The sequence below is a fragment of the Helianthus annuus genome, chromosome 15 (assembly GCF_002127325.2).
Source record: "Helianthus annuus cultivar XRQ/B chromosome 15, HanXRQr2.0-SUNRISE, whole genome shotgun sequence".
Taxonomy (NCBI): domain Eukaryota; kingdom Viridiplantae; phylum Streptophyta; class Magnoliopsida; order Asterales; family Asteraceae; genus Helianthus; species Helianthus annuus.
Genome location: NC_035447.2, coordinates 169,825,786 through 169,843,093, shown reverse-complemented (window position 1 = coordinate 169,843,093; position 17,308 = coordinate 169,825,786). Strand labels below are relative to the sequence as shown.

At 36.4% G+C, this 17,308-nt stretch overlaps 1 long non-coding RNA gene across 1 annotated transcript; it reads right to left on the bottom strand.

The window, feature by feature from the left end:
• Positions 1-3,946: 3,946 nt before the first annotated feature.
• Positions 3,947-5,462, bottom strand: LOC110910675. The gene is made up of 3 exons (XR_002576385.2): positions 5,371-5,462; positions 4,844-4,897; positions 3,947-4,192 (listed from the first exon to the last, which is right to left on the bottom strand). It is a non-coding gene; the product is annotated as an uncharacterized LOC110910675 (long non-coding RNA).
• Positions 5,463-17,308: the final 11,846 nt, after the last annotated feature.

Genomic DNA, 17,308 nt, shown 5'->3' with positions numbered 1-17,308 from the left:
TTAACCATTCGTCTATTTGCGAGTGGATTGAAGGGTTTGGAATAGCTGGTTCTAAGTTCATTGGTAGTTGTGTTTCAAGAGAGCGATTAAAAATAGTTTCATTAACAGGCTTAATAGTATTATGGCTTGCCATTATAGAATCTAACTTTTCCTGAGATGGTAACTTTTCAATTTGCCTGGAACTTTCCCCAATTTCTATTTCCTTGGGCTTGGGTTTCTTGGGAGGTAAAGCCTCGAATTCTATAGGTTCTTCTATATCTAGTATATACCTATTGAAATCTCTGGAAACTTCTATTCTTACTGGATAGAGATTTAAATTCTGAAGGACCTCAGACAAGTTACTCATGCTGTTTAGCAAAAATAGACATAGTCAGAATTTATAAAATTTATAGAAAACTTTTTAAATATTAGTTCCTACTGGGTACTATTGGAATTTACATCACACGAGGTTTTATTTGTAAATTTTATGATTTTCTTGATAAGACTTCTAGACTGTAGATAATAAAGGTACTAATACTTGAGTCAAATTATTTAAGAATTTGCATTACTTACTACATTGACTAGCATATAAAGATCTGCTCATACTGTACAAAATTATTCAGATAAATAAATAATCACGAAATAGCAATTAATGAAAATTAAGTATTTTCCAAATACTTAATTGGCTTAAATCAGTGGCTTGAGAAGTGGCTCTGATACCACCTTATTTCTGTCACGGCCCCCGACCCGGTTTGACCCGTTTCAGGAGCCGCGGAACAGAAATCCCGCGGTATTTAATTTAGGCGACAGCGGAAGTCTTTTTAAAACAGGATCTTTAGTATTAAAACTGCTCATTACATAATTTAGGGATAAAACCCAGTAATTTACAATAATGTGATTTCCATGGAAATCTTTATTTTTAAAACATGTTCCTTTATTTATTTACACTGAGCCACTTTTCTAAGCTGGTAGTGCTTTTTGGCACTTTTCTTTGCTCACAATAGATTACCTGAAACATGTTTGAAAAAGGTTTTGTCAGCGGGGAAATACTGAGTGAGTTCATTCAGTTTTTAGGAAATGACCCATAGTTATAATTACAGCATAAGAGCGATTACAATGGTTTATATCTTATTTTTATCTGGCTTTCTGTCACAATGGTGACGATGGTCATACCACTATTAGGTCAATGAACTCTAATAGTGACGTTTCTCCCTAGTAGGTCAATGAACTCTAACTGGGAGAAATAGTAATGTGCACAATACCCCACTAACCAATAAATCAAGATATCCACGACTTAGTCCCTGTAATTATAACACTTTGAAAATAATTTGGAGTATTGTAAAACAGTTGATAAAAAGAAGAATGACTCACACTGCAGATTTAACGAGCAGTGTATAAGCCTACTGATTAGCCTTGATTATGTCTAATTTAACAATAATGCACACAAACCAGGATTAGTGATCAATACAGCAGTTACGATAACTTCCGAGATCAATTTCCTACAATGAATGACCAAGTGCAATACTTCAACTCATTTATCAAAATGACAAACGACAAAGTATAGTACTTCAACTCATTTATCGAATTATCGACAAACGACAAAGTACAATGCTTCAACTCATTTATCGGATTACCGACAAACGACAAAGCATAGCCCAATGTGGGCGGCACTTAGACATTCTTTGAATGTATTGATTCCGGAAACTGAATCGTAATAGCGATCGAGTAATTACCCTGTTATTGCGGCAGAATTTCGAGATTATGTGGGTTTTTGTAGTATTTCGACGATATCTGGGTGTACAAATTGAATTTTACCGTCGAACCAACGCAGGAAATCAAGTGCCAAACTCCTCTATTTATACTGGAAATTTGACACCGTCGCGTAGCGCGAGGGGGTACCCCTATAGGCGTCGCGCTACGCGAGTGACCACCCTACTTTCATAGAGTAGCCCTTTATGCATGTAGGCTTGCTGTGTCGACAGTTATTCAATTTTCGAATTTTACAATTAGTTATGAAGATAATCGTTGGCTAGGGTTTATCCCCCCCTGAGTTTTAGGGGCTCTGATCCTGATTCTGAAAATTCTGAAAATTTTAGGGTTTGTGTGGAATCACTTGGGTTTCTCAATTAGGGTTTTCTTAATAGATAATTAACATCCTAATTAGGGATTTTAGTGATAGTTGTTACATCCTCCCCACCTTAAGAAAAATCTTGTCCTCGAGATTCACTGAAATAGATGAGAGTATTTTCACTTCATCTCTGATTCCAGTTCCCAAGTGTACTCTGGTCCTCTTCTGGATTCCCATTTGACTTTCACTAGCACTAGTCGTTTGTGTTTGGAAAAACTTAATCTTCCGGTCTTCTATTTGTAAGGGTTTCTCTACGAATTTCAGTGTTTCATTTATCTCTACCAGGGATTCGTCTGGGAGACATTTCTTGTGATTGGATATATGAAATACATCATGTACTCCTGCTAACTCTTCTGGTAGTTGTAAATGATAAGCTACTGGTCCTATGCGTTGGATTACTGGAAATGGTCCTGCGTATCAGAGACTTAGCTTCTTCTCTTACCGAATTTATAAATTCCTTTCCAAGGAAATACTTTCAATAGCATTTTGTCTCCAACTCAAACTTCGATGGATTTTGTTTATTATTTGTATAATTCTTCTAACCGTCTTCAGCCTTTCCTTCGTGATACTAAATATCATAGTCGTAATCACCGAGGATTTCCTTTTCCTCATGTTTAATCCTTGTTGCTCAAATATGTATCTTAAATTCTTATGACCTATATGGATAGTAAGCTTGCTTAGATAATATTTCCTAATCTTAAAGGTAACTTGTGGTTTCTAATTTTTAAGCTTACAAGTGGTAAGGCTTTCTTCGTGCTTTTGCAATTGCCTTGATGCATACACAATTATCTTTTTGTGTTACATTACCATACATCCAAATTCTAACTTTGAAGCATTACCGTATACTTTAAAATTTTCTGTTCCTTCTGGTAAGGCTAGCTAGAGGCTTCTTTTTGTTTGGGTTCTTATTTAGAATTAACTGTTTTAGCTTAGTTAAGGATATACCTATTTAAAAGAATCCTTAATAAACTGCCTATAGTATCCGACTAAATTTACAAAATTCCTAATTTCCATTTAAAAATTGCAAACTCTTCTATTGCTATCTTAGCAGGATCTAAGTGAATATCTTCATGATTCATCATGTGACCTTACGTGGTTTATTTCCTATAATCATAAATACTTCTCCGGCGGGTACCTGGATTTTCTATAAAGTTCTTATCACAGAGAATTCGAGTAGGGTTGGCTACTAACCAATCTATTTCTAATACAATATCAAACTCGGCTAATTTCATAGGAATTAGGTTAGCGAAGAATTATATGACCTAAGAGTTCTTTTATTTTCCTTTTTGCCTGTTTTGACTGTAAAGATTTGTCTAAGTTAATACTTTTTGTGTAAACGTTGTAACCTAGGACGTACCGGCTATTACATCTGGAATGAGCTCTGTTTCCTGAGCAGTCAATTGAAAGGCTCTTGCATTCCTTTTTGCTTCTTCTGCAGGTTTGGCTTTAGTGTCAGATGGTTTGTTTAGTTTTGGACAATTTGGCTTTAGTGTCAGATGGTTTGTGGGCAAGGATCGTGAACGCTTTGATTAAACATTTTGACATTACATATTCATACTTATGTTGGGTTTATTTTTATGCTTCCGCTAAACATTGATATTGCAGTTGTGTGTTGAACACCTTTCATATTGGTTTGGTTGAATTACATTACTTTTACTTATTACTTACATGTTCAATATGATTGGTGGCTTGATCCTGGTCAGTCACGCCTCCAAGCGGTGGTACTTGTCAGGTCCGCTTTTCCATAATAAGAATAAACTACTTATAAAAATAATTTAAAGACATCAAAATACCAAATTTTATACAAAACGAGATCTTTACAAAAATTGGGCATGACCCGTTCGTAAAACGAGCGTGCCCCCTGTTTTAAGATATTAAACTAACGACAATCTACGACCCATTTAACTTTAAACTTCCCAAAACGAAAACAACAAGTTTTCAAGTGTATGACTTCTAACAAGATTAAACAAAATAACAAGACATGGACCCAAAAAGAGTGCAAATAACTAGCGGAAGCGCTTGGTGTAATCAAGCATGAACACGTGCTCGCTCCATATCTCCAAATCGCCTAAAGTGGAGTTTTACCTACATTAACAACCAAATTTTAAAAGGTTAGTTATCACACTTGTTAAATCATAATTCTTTCGTTTTAACTCCATACAAACAAGAATTTTCATTCTTTTACGCATACGACTACCCAAGTAATTGGGTTTAGCATAAACACTCTCATTGAGAGTTAAGCATACACGTTCGACCCGTTTAATTGGGTTTGGCATAAACACTCTCATTGAGAGTTAAGCATACACATTCGACCCGTTTAATTGGGTTTGGCATAAACACTCTCATTGAGAGTTAAGCATACACATTCGACCCGTTTAATTGGGTTTGGCATAAACACTCTCATTGAGAGTTAAGCATACACATTCGACTCGTTTAATTAGGTTATTTGCTTTCAACATTATTCTTTATTTTATCCGCATAACGGATTAAGCTTTCAACATTCATTATGGCATTCGAAGCTACCCGTTCAAACGGATGGCATTCATCTCTACTTGACACGATTTAATTTTTAAATCGGTCAAAATGCATAGCTTAACACCACTTTCGTTAGCATACCCAAATCCACATAGGATTTGTTATTTACTCACTATTTACCACAATTGTCATACAAGGTTAGTTCTACATCAAGTTAAGTAAAAGAGAATTCAACAAAGACTTGTATGCAACGGAACGTACCTCGATCTTGTACGCCTCCCGCTTTACTAGTGTTCGAGCTTTCTTCCTTTACGCCTACATTATAACATTCGTTTACTTAGTCAAATTAAATCATTCGATCATTTCCTTCACATATTACATATACAACCATCTCTTAAGCATTTTATCAAACACTTGGCGGGCATTATAACTATGGTACAAGGTACAAGTCTATAAAGCATACTTCTATGAGTTTATCATCACACAACAATTTCATTTATTCAAATTCGCATAGCCATTTCAACCTACATCAATCTAGTTATCATTCTAGTGCTACAATCAAGATCATACATCAAGATAACAAGAATTCACAACATTATGATCCTACTCATCTTGACTCAATTTCACCAAATGGGTTTTTACCAATATCTTTCCTACAAGTCTGAAATCAACATGATTCTTGTTCTAGAGAGCAATTCCAACTCGGATTTCTCCTTTTTGATGCAAGAAATCGAGATTGGGTTGGACCCATCTTCTTATATATCACAATTTCATAATTTTAAACTCACCTCTTTACTAACTAGGGTTAGATGCTTGATTTTATGCATGAATTTCCTACAATTCGTGGCTCAATTTGCTGATTCAAGCAGTTAGGGTTCTTGGTTCCCCCTTCTTCCTCCTCTGGCTCGCACGACACACCCACTGTGTTTTTTGTTTTTGTTTTGATTTTTCTCTTAATTAGCCCCCTTTATTCACTAGTTACACATTTAGTCCTCCCACTTGAGGGAGTATTTAACTTAAGCCTTTTACTTAACTAGTTATCATTAAATCATAATTTTCCATTAACCAAGTTAATTTCTTTATTTATCATTTACCATTTTGGGGGTGTTACAGTACTCCGCGCGTGGATTTTGGGGGTGTGACAGATTACTGATTTCGCCTGTTTTCGTTCATCTTCTGAGTCGGTAAAGTCAATTGTTTGCTGAATTTCATCTACTGCTTGTAAAAATGGAACAATTTCTTCATGATGGTTGTGGAATATGAAGAGGTTCTTGTCGGTGGTAGATCGCCACCGGTGGGTGATGGCGGTTGCGGAATCAGTTGTCATTGAAGTTCAGTGTCAACAGCTGTGGTACAACAATGATGATGGAAGTAAATGTATATGTAAATTTGAGCTCAAAAGCTTGTGAAGATCGAAGTAAGGAGTGATAATCAATCAACAGTTTGGTGGTGGTGGTGGTAGGGGGTTGAGAGAGATTGGGTTGTGTTGGTGGGTTGAGATTACAAAGAAAGAGAAAAAGATAAAAGAGTTTAGATTTTTTTTTTCCAGTTTTATAGATACAGCCCCTCAATAATAAGTGTTTACAAAATAACCCATGGGAAGATAAAATGACAAGTATGCCCTCATGTGCAAGGCACATGACCATACTTAATCAAAAAATCTGACTGAGTTAGGCTCAAAGGAAAACCGTGCAAGATTTTGAAACATAAAGTACAAAACTTGTCAACTTTTACGCTAAAGGACAGCGCCTGCAATGTGATATAAACATAAAGGACAAAACTTGTAATTTACTCTAATAATAATGTTACATATTAATTTTGTTATACACAAAATATAATATAATATAGTATAATATTAATTAATATAGTTAGTGATAAACATATAAATTCAAATTTAATTAATACTTATCTATAATTAATATAAATGTATAATATGTTTTTATACTAATAAATGAAAATCTTTTTTTGACACGTGTCAATCTCTGGTGCCTCCTAATTTTATTTTACAATTTCTTTTTCCTACTAAACAATAATTTAATTAAATATAATTTAGATAAGAATAATAACTTTTCTATTAAACTTTGAATTAATAATCTCCTTATCTTATTTTTCAATTTGTTTTTCCTAACTAAATATAATTTAGATAAGGATAATAACTTTTTTTTATCAAACTTTAAATTAATAATAATAATATTTAATTTTTATTTTCTTCTTTTCTGTAGGAGATAGAAGAAGTTTTCTTTGTTTTTTCTTAAATTTTTATTCTAATTTAAATTAGATTTAGTTAAATAAATTTTTAATACTGTTATTAGTTAATATTTAATAGGATACACAAATAAGAAAATTATATTAAATCATAAACTTAATGGATCTCTCTTATTTATTTACTATTTATTTTATTTTCTTCCTTATTAATATGCATTTAATATTTCATTGGTTTTATCACATGTAATACACATGTTTCTAATCTAATAATAAATATAAAACAAATTAAAATTTTAATAAGTAAATAGTACATAGAATTTATCATTTAAATACATATATTGACGACCGTATGTGTTAATTGATTACATTATATTTATTTAACTCGTCCAATATACGGGGTATTTTAAAGATATAACTATATTGCTTATTATACTAGGGGGAATACCCGTGCGATGCACGACTTGCATAATAGTTATTGTTTTTTCCTGGAACGACGACTGATATAGATAGTGCGTGACACGGTACGAAAGTGCGAATATAGTATAGATAACAAAAACCGGGTTTTTTTAAAGTTAGCCGTTTGACCATGGTTATTTTGACCAAAGTCCACTCCTCATTCGGCGCTTTGTGGTAGCACCACCAGTCAAAAAAGGCCCAAAACACCCGAGGGTACAGTGTCCCCCCACGTTTTTAAGACGCTTTGAGAGAGGTTTGCGCCCCACCACATGTGGTCTCACAAAACTTCAAATCTATGGACGTGTGGTTTCTCAATCCTCTTCAAAAGACGTCACAATTTTCAATTTTTTTTATTTTTTTCTTTTTCATTGTGTTTTAAATGGTGTAAATGTCACAGCCCCCGATCCCTATTTCCCAGGAACGGGCGGCTGTGAGCCAGTTGCGGTGGTATCACGTTATTATTTTATTTGGCAGCGGAAATTATCATCAGGACCGTAGTTAGGAAATATTTAAATCAGAGTAAACCACCTCTTTTTATAATATTAAACAAATGGGTAAAACCCAAGTTTTTTTATTACAAACTGCATTACAGGGATAAATCCCACTTTATTGAAATAAAACGCTTTCTTTTATTTGGGTAACTTTTATAGCCACTTTTCCAAGCCTTCAGTGCTGTCCAGCTGGCTTCTATTTGGCTTTCACATTTTGTTACCTGAAACGCGTTTTAAAAAGGTTTTGTCAGTGGAAAATACTGGTGAATAATCTCAGTTTAATCAAGAATTATTAATTCAACTTAAACAGTATTGAGGGCGATTACAATGTTTATATCTACCCAATTACTCATTCAGTAGTGTCAAGTCTGACTGAGGGTCATATTACACATTGGCTAACTCTTCGTCCAATGGTAACGTTACTCCAGTTTTGTATACAAAACCCCAACATACCGGCAGTAATTGTAGAATTACAAAGACTCAATCACTGCTAAATTGCATTGTAAAAAGGTTAAGGTTTTGTAAAAACTGTTAACAAAAAGGAGATTACTCACATTGCTATTTTAGGGTTTTCCTTTATGATTTCCTGGTGAATATCTATAATTTACACAAATGCACGTGTGTTAGTATAATAACCCAATTTAACATTAGTAATACCCTCCCCGAGACGGCATTCCAACGACTACGTCGGGCAGGACCACGACAGCCGTTACGGAACCCTAGATCAATCGGGCAGCGTATCTAATACGTCTCCAGGGGTTATAATACTTACATCGTAGCAGTACCTCGCTATTTTAGGGGGTATAATACCCGGGTATAGTGTACACTACTCAGAAATTAAGAAAGAAAGAAAAGATTTGAGCGAGCAGACTGAAGGCCCGATGCCTCCTATTTATATTGCTGAAATCACGTCCCCACGCGGCCCGCCTGGGATTTGGGCTGGATCTACGCGGCCCGCATTGACTTAAGTCAATGGCGTAGCTTAGCTGGGTCATCCCCCTAGGCTCGACACGCGTTGGACACGTGGCCGCTCCGGGTCACGCCACAATTCCGGACACTCGCGGCCCGCATGGACTTAATCCACCATGTACGCGGCCCGCTTGGGCTTAAGGTTTTGGCAAATCCTGGTTACTACTCGCGCGGCCCGCGTTAGGTTGAGGTGAGGTCTATGCGGCCCGCCTCAACTTAACTTTTATTGTTTTTATTTGTTTTATATAATATAATCTAGTTCGAGGGCTCGGTTTTCACATACGGGGTACATATAGAGACACATAGATATATTTCAAGATATATTAGGGTATCAGAATTATTATGAGGATGTCGGTTTTACCGAGGGTTGTTATATCCTCCCCACCTTGTTTTAGAGCTCGTCCTCGAGATCTACTGGAACAAGTGTGGATATTTCTTTTTCATTTCTGACTCAAGTTCCCACGTATACTCGGGTCCTCTTTTGGAGTCCCACTTCACTTTGACCAAAACTAGCCTTTTATGTTTGAGATTCTTGATTTTCCTATCTTCAATTTGTAGAGGCTTTTCTACAAATTGAGTTGTTCATTAACCTCTATATCCTTAAGAGGTACTACGAGTGATTCGTCGGCTAGACACTTTTTAAGATTAGATACATGAAATACATCATGTATTCCTGCCATTTCCTCTGGCAGTCGAAGCTGATAGGCTACAGGTCCTATTCTTCTGATGATTTCAAAAGGTCCAATATACCTGGGGCTTAGCTTTCCTCTTTTGATGAATCTTACCACTCCTTTCCAGGGAGAGACTTTCAATAATACTTTATCTCCCACTTGAAATTCTAAGGGTTTACGCCTGTTGTCAGCGTAGCTTTTCTGGCGATCACGTGCGGCTTTCAATCGTTCTTTGACTTGAATAATTTTGTTGGTTGTTTCTTGTACTATCTCGGGTCCAGATAGTTGCTTTTCTCCAATTTCCGCCCAACAGACTGGGGTTCTGCACTTTCTTCCATAAAGTGCTTCGAATGGTGCAGCGTTGATACTTGCTTAAGGATTCTAAAAGCTTCTTCTTGTTTTGGTCCCCATTCAAACTTAACAGATTTACAGGTTAACTTAGTCAAAGGAATGGCTATCCTAGAAAAATCTCGAATAAATCTTCTATAATAACCGGCCAATCCTAAGAAACTTCTAACCTCAGTTGGTGATTCAGGAGTTTTCCATTTAGTAATTGCCTCGATTTTCGTTGGATCTACATGAATTCCTTCATGGTTAACTAAATGTCCGAGAAATTGCACTTGTTCTAACCAAAACTCACACTTTGAAAACTTAGCATAAAGCTTCTCTTTTCTCAATAAACTTAAAAGTAAATGCAAGTGCTTTGCATGCTCTTCCTTACTTTTAGAGTAAATTAGAATATCATCTATGAAGACAATTATGAATTTATCCAAATATGGCTTACATATTCGGTTCATCATGTCCATAAATGCGGCTGGGGCATTGGTTAAACCGAATGGCATGACAGTAAATTCATAATGACCGTACCTTGTTCTAAATGCGGTTTTAGGAATATCCTCTTCCTGTACCTTTAATTGATGATATCCTGATCTTAAATCGATCTTAGAGAAAAATCGAGCTCCTTGAAGTTGATCAAACAAATCATCGATTCTTGGTAATGGGTACCGATTCTTAATCGTGACTTTGTTCAATTCACGGTAGTCAATGCACATACGCATTGATCCGTCCTTCTTTTTGACAAATAATATCGGTGCTCCCCATGGCGATGAACTTGGCTGTATGAATCCTTTCTCCAACAATTCATCCAATTGTTTCTTTAGTTCTTGCATTTCGGCGGGTGCCAAACGGTAAGGTGCTTTGGCAATTGGTGCTGTTCCAGGTAGCAGATGGATTCTAAATTCGACTTCCCTGTCTGGCGGTAATCCTGGTAATTCTTCTGGAAAGACATCTGAAAATTGGGATACTACTGGGATTTCTTTTAATTCTTTTCCTTTAGTGTTAGTGATTATAGAAATCAAATACACTATAGATCCTTTTCTTATATAACTTGCAGTTTTCATCACAGAGATGAATTTTGTGGATCTAAAGGGTTTATCTCCTTTAAGTGAAATCTTTTCACCTCTTGGTGACTTTAATTGAATTGTCTTTTGATCACATAAAATACTGGCTTTATTGGCTATTAACCAATCCATTCCTAACACAACATCAAATCCAGCCAGATTCATTGGGTAAAGGTTTGCCATAAATTTTTGATTAAAAATTTCTATTCTTGCCCCCTGCAAGATTTCAGAAATCCTAACAGTTTCTCCATTTGCGGTTTCTACTAGACATTCTTGTGGTAGTTTAGTTAATGATTTATTTAGGAGTTTGCAAAATGAAGTATTAATAAAACTTTGGTTTGCACCAGAGTCAAATAATACCTTAGCAAAAATATCATTAACTAAAAACGTACCAGCAATGACGTCTGGAATTAGCTTGGCTTCGTCTGCAGTTAAAACAAATGCTATAGCATTTCTAGGGTTCTTGTTGTTTGCAGCTGGGGTCAATTTTGGGCAGTTTGTTTTGATATGACCTGGTTCCCCACAATTGAAGCAGACCCTGCTATTAGCTTTCCTCCTGCAATCTTCTTCCTTGTGACCTGAGATTTTGCAGAAATTGCAGTATATGGGGCATTTTCCAGAATGCTTCCTTTTGCAATACTTGCAATAAGGTGCAGATGTAGAACCTACATTCCTACGGTTGAAATTCCTAGAACGGAATTCTTGAGTAAGCCTTTGGGATAAATTTCTCCTCTGATCTTCTTCCCTAGTTCTTACTAGTTCATCGGTCAAGGTATTAGCTAGTTCTACAGCTTCTTCTATGGTTTGAGGTCTAGCTGCCTTGACTACATGTCTAATTTCTCCAATTAATCCCCAGATGTAACGGGAAATTAATACAGGTTCAGGTGATGCAAGGCTTGGCACTATCCTAGCATATTCAAAGAATGTGGTAGTGTAACCTTTACTGTCTATCCCGGTCATTCTAAGATTTAGAAATTTATTTGCTATTTGTTCTTTTTCATTGGGAGGGCAGAATTTCCTTTCTACCATGTTCTTAAATTCCTCCCACTCCATGTTATAAACCCTATCACTTCCTCTGGTTTGGAGAATAGTGTTCCACCATTCTAGGGCTGCATTCTTAAATAGATTTGAGGCAAACATTATTTTATCTTCTTCAGCACACTTGCTTATTTTCAGAACTGCCTCAGTTTTCTCTATCCAGCGTAAAGTTGCAATGGGTCCTTCATTGCCCGAGAATTCTATTGGCTTGCAGGACCAGAATTCTTTGTAAGAACAACCATGTGGAATGGTTCTTCTTCTTTTAGGAATGGGCGCTTGAAGTACAAGTTCATTGTTCACGCTGTTTTCTGGTTCAGTTGGTCGCTTACTGCTATGCTTACTTTTATTATTCGCTTCTTGAACAGTTTGAATAATAAAGGGCATCGCATCTATAATCCACAATATGCTGAATGGCACTATTATCCATTTGGTTTCCGTTGTTATCGTTGTTCAGATTCTCGTTAACCACGTTATTGTTACTCTGGTTATCGTTATTCAGATTTTCTTGATTTCCCGCGTCGGCCATCTGAATTTTAGACATTTCCCAAATATTAATATCACAAATAATATTTGTATATAACCAATCACATAACACGCACTTTCTAACCAAAAGCGTCGAACATTGCGACTTTTACTCTTTTTATATACTATGCATCGATACACAACAGTACAGAAATTTAAAATTACAGTACCGACTGAAATGTAAAGCTACAATACTAGTAGTATGCATCCGTAGTTTTTTTTTTTTTCTTCTAACACATATACACATATATTATTATATTATTATATTATATTACTACTACCGTTTTACCGTCACATTCACTGATATGGATTTATCCAGAAATCCATATTGCGCTCGTCATACTTCCAGACGAGACGCTCTCCCACCTGTCGCATTCTCTCACTGCTTTCTAAAATTTCTTCCCCAAAAGTCCTAAGTTCTTGGACATTTTCTGCACTCATTGGGGGTGCAGGTTCTAGGACTGGGTTTGGAATTTGTGGTGCGGGTGCCTGATACGGGGCCTGGTAAGGGTATGGGTTTTCTAAGATTTCCCTAACATAAGCATCAGTAATATTGTAGGGATCTTGTGGATCTAACCCTGGGTAAGCTCCTAAATTTGGCATCGGCACATTTTCCTGAATTGGGTTTTGTTGCACATAATCCCTAACCTCGTTCCACCAGGGGTCGTAATTATCTGGGTCTAGGGGATTGGGTGCAGGTACCCTGGGTATCTCTTCTGGGTTTTCTACTTCCATGGGTTGATCAGGATTTGGTAATTGTGGTTGGGGTGCAAGCATTTGTTCCAGATTTGGGTCAGCAGCAGTGGTTGCTAAAATACGGATATTAGCTATACCCCTATTGAGCATATCCTGGGCATAGGCATCGGTTTCTCGTTTGGCTGCGGCTAACACTCGCTGATCCTGTAACTTTTTCAGACGTTTCCTACGCTCATGTGCTCCCCTACTGAACCATCCCCTCTTTTTCTGAGGAAATGGCTCTTCAGACTGAGCCTTAAACACAAAGATTCCTTCTTCCGTGTCAGCAGAATACCCTGAGAGGGCAGGCTGAGAAGAGGTGCCTTCGCTTCTAGGCGAACCAGACAATTGACGATACGCGTCAGAGGGTCCTTGGTCGCTCATACTATAAACTAACAAATAGTCAGATAACACATAACAAATAAATACAATTATGCACGTATTTCCGTAATTTATTTCCTAACAATTTGAATTTTGATGTCAGCAGAACACTTCTGTGGCTGAATCAGTGGCATAGCTCTGATACCACCTCCTGTCACAACCCCCGATCCCTATTTCCCAGGAACGGGCGGCTGTGAGCCAGTTGCGGTGGTATCACGTTATTATTTTATTTGGCAGCGGAAATTATCATCAGGACCGTAGTTAGGAAATATTTAAATCAGAGTAAACCACCTCTTTTTATAATATTAAACAAATGGGTAAAACCCAAGTTTTTTTATTACAAACTGCATTACAGGGATAAATCCCACTTTATTGAAATAAAACGCTTTCTTTTATTTGGGTAACTTTTATAGCCACTTTTCCAAGCCTTCAGTGCTGTCCAGCTGGCTTCTATTTGGCTTTCACATTTTGTTACCTGAAACGCGTTTTAAAAAGGTTTTGTCAGTGGAAAATACTGGTGAATAATCTCAGTTTAATCAAGAATTATTAATTCAACTTAAACAGTATTGAGGGCGATTACAATGTTTATATCTACCCAATTACTCATTCAGTAGTGTCAAGTCTGACTGAGGGTCATATTACACATTGGCTAACTCTTCGTCCAATGGTAACGTTACTCCAGTTTTGTATACAAAACCCCAACATACCGGCAGTAATTGTAGAATTACAAAGACTCAATCACTGCTAAATTGCATTGTAAAAAGGTTAAGGTTTTGTAAAAACTGTTAACAAAAAGGAGATTACTCACATTGCTATTTTAGGGTTTTCCTTTATGATTTCCTGGTGAATATCTATAATTTACACAAATGCACGTGTGTTAGTATAATAACCCAATTTAACATTAGTAATACCCTCCCCGAGACGGCATTCCAACGACTACGTCGGGCAGGACCACGACAGCCGTTACGGAACCCTAGATCAATCGGGCAGCGTATCTAATACGTCTCCAGGGGTTATAATACTTACATCGTAGCAGTACCTCGCTATTTTAGGGGGTATAATACCCGGGTATAGTGTACACTACTCAGAAATTAAGAAAGAAAGAAAAGATTTGAGCGAGCAGACTGAAGGCCCGATGCCTCCTATTTATATTGCTGAAATCGCGTCCCCACGCGGCCCGCCTGGGATTTGGGCTGGATCTACGCGGCCCGCATTGACTTAAGTCAATGGCGTAGCTTAGCTGGGTCATCCCCCTAGGCTCGACACGCGTTGGACACGTGGCCGCTCCGGGTCACGCCACAATTCCGGACACTCGCGGCCCGCATGGACTTAATCCACCATGTACGCGGCCCGCTTGGGCTTAAGGTTTTGGCAAATCCTGGTTACTACTCGCGCGGCCCGCGTTAGGTTGAGGTGAGGTCTATGCGGCCCGCCTCAACTTAACTTTTATTGTTTTTATTTGTTTTATATAATATAATCTAGTTCGAGGGCTCGGTTTTCACATACGGGGTACATATAGAGACACATAGATATATTTCAAGATATATTAGGGTATCAGAATTATTATGAGGATGTCGGTTTTACCGAGGGTTGTTATAGTAAAATAGATGTTATATATATATATATATATATATACATATTATACTACATACACATATAAATTTAGTTTTAACATCTAAAAGTCAAATTGCAGGTTTTGTTCCCTTTTATAGATCAGAAAGCAGTTTATAAACCAACAAAATTAACAAATCCAAACAGTTCTTCAAGTGTTTAGTTATATAATCTATATATTTATTTACTAAAATTTATTACAATTAACCCAATACTTAATAAATAGGGTATGCAGGACTTAAAAAGTGTTATCTGGACACGTATGTCACTCCAGCTTGCCAATCTTGTGTACCGACTCCAGGGTAACATTTTCAGATGTCTGCAACACATCTGGTTATAAAAGTAAAAAATAAACAAAAATGATGTTTTAGATTTTTACCCTGGTCTCAAACTTAATGTAGTTGTTTAGTCCATTTAATTAAATTTTATTTTTAGTTGACGCATAGGTACAATGTAGTCCTCTATTTGTGACAATTGTCATTGTGCTTATAGTCATGTGATGTTGTTTTAATACCCGTTAACCAACTCGTTTCGCCTCTATTTCTCAGTTATTTAAAGAAGCAACATATACATCAGAAGTAAATTTCTAAAGATAATGGTGAACCGTCAATGGTACAATAAACTTACCTCAAGACTACCATTTGCTAAACTGATAGTGTATCTCAGAGTCCAGAAATCCCGTGCTAGAGCTATTTCAATTAATATATGGAGAAAAGGAAGAGCAGCATTGATTAAACATGGTCATAAAGGCTCGTATTATTTCATTAAAGTTTATTGTAATATTAAGTATTAGTTATCTAATAACCAATCAATCCTTTAAGGTGAATTGTTATGAAAAGTCTATAAACCCTAACTTAAACATTAATATATGGAGAAAAGGAAGAGGCTCATGGATTAAACATAGTCATAAAGGCTGGTACTGTTTCATTAAAGTTAATTGTAATGCATTTAAAGCAACCATAAATTTTGATTTTAAATATAAGATATAGCTAAACTTAGAAATTGTTTACTGAAAGTTGAAGTTGAAATAAATCATATTCAGATAATTATTTTTTATATGCAAATTCAAACAGACCTATCAAAATATGTAGGAAAACTCCATGCAAGTCTAACTCCGTCACGCTTAAATTCATGTAACCTGAATGCGGTTCATTACTTATTTAACCCATTTATTTAAATAGGGAGGCGAGTAGTAATCGGGTTGGTGGGTTGTAAATCTGTGTTAATTTTACCAGCATGGTGGAAGTCAATATTCTACCAGTATCATTACATCCAATTTTTTAAAAGTAAATAAATGGTTTGATAATATGAAAACTATTTCAAATGAATATTAGTAATGTATAAATTTAAACGAACATTCAAATGAAAATAAAGAATGGTTACAAACGAACGCAAATAAGAGAGAGGACATACATAAACGAAAGTCAATCATCGAACATAAATGAACGAAAATAAACGAACATAACATTGAACCTCCAATTCGTTTACGGGTTGCACCTACTTCTATTTAAAGCAAGATGTATAGATTATGCAACGTACCTTAACTACGCGTGTGTGTATGTGAATATATGTTTTTAACTTGATCCGCATAAATAGTTTTGAGCCAATAGAAAGCGAACCGGGGACTAAATAAAAAATGGAACCCAACTAAAAGCGAAAACCAAGGAAACTGAAACCAAACCTAAACGAACCAAAAAACAAACCAGACCGAAATGAACCTATACAAACTGAATAATTTTACCGAAACAAATAAGCTGAGACAAATAATGTTGCTGAAATGAAAACCGAACCTGAACCAAAAACAAATAAAGCGAATCTAACCGGAAAGGAAACTAAATTTACACAAAACTAAAAAAAAACTGAAGACGGAACAAAAAACGTAAAAGATCTTACCGAAACGAACTCAAAAAACTTAGATCGAAACAAAACAATTCCTGGGAAAAATCAAAACCAAAACGATGCAACTAATGAGATGTCGTACGGAGGCGAAACTAATGAGATGTCGTACGGAGGCGAAACCGAAACCTCTGGCGGAGGATTTAAAGCTTTTCCGGCGAACCTCCGATGACTCGCCTTCTCTTTCTTCTGGTTAGGTTTACGGCCGCGACAGTTAACCTGTTCACTACTGGTAAAGTTTTCTTCAATAGCTTCAATTACTTGATGAATTAGCTCTCGGTTAACAGACGTGTCCCACCGGAACCAGTAGTTCGTGTAATAATCGAAGCAATCGCAGTCGAATACCGGAGA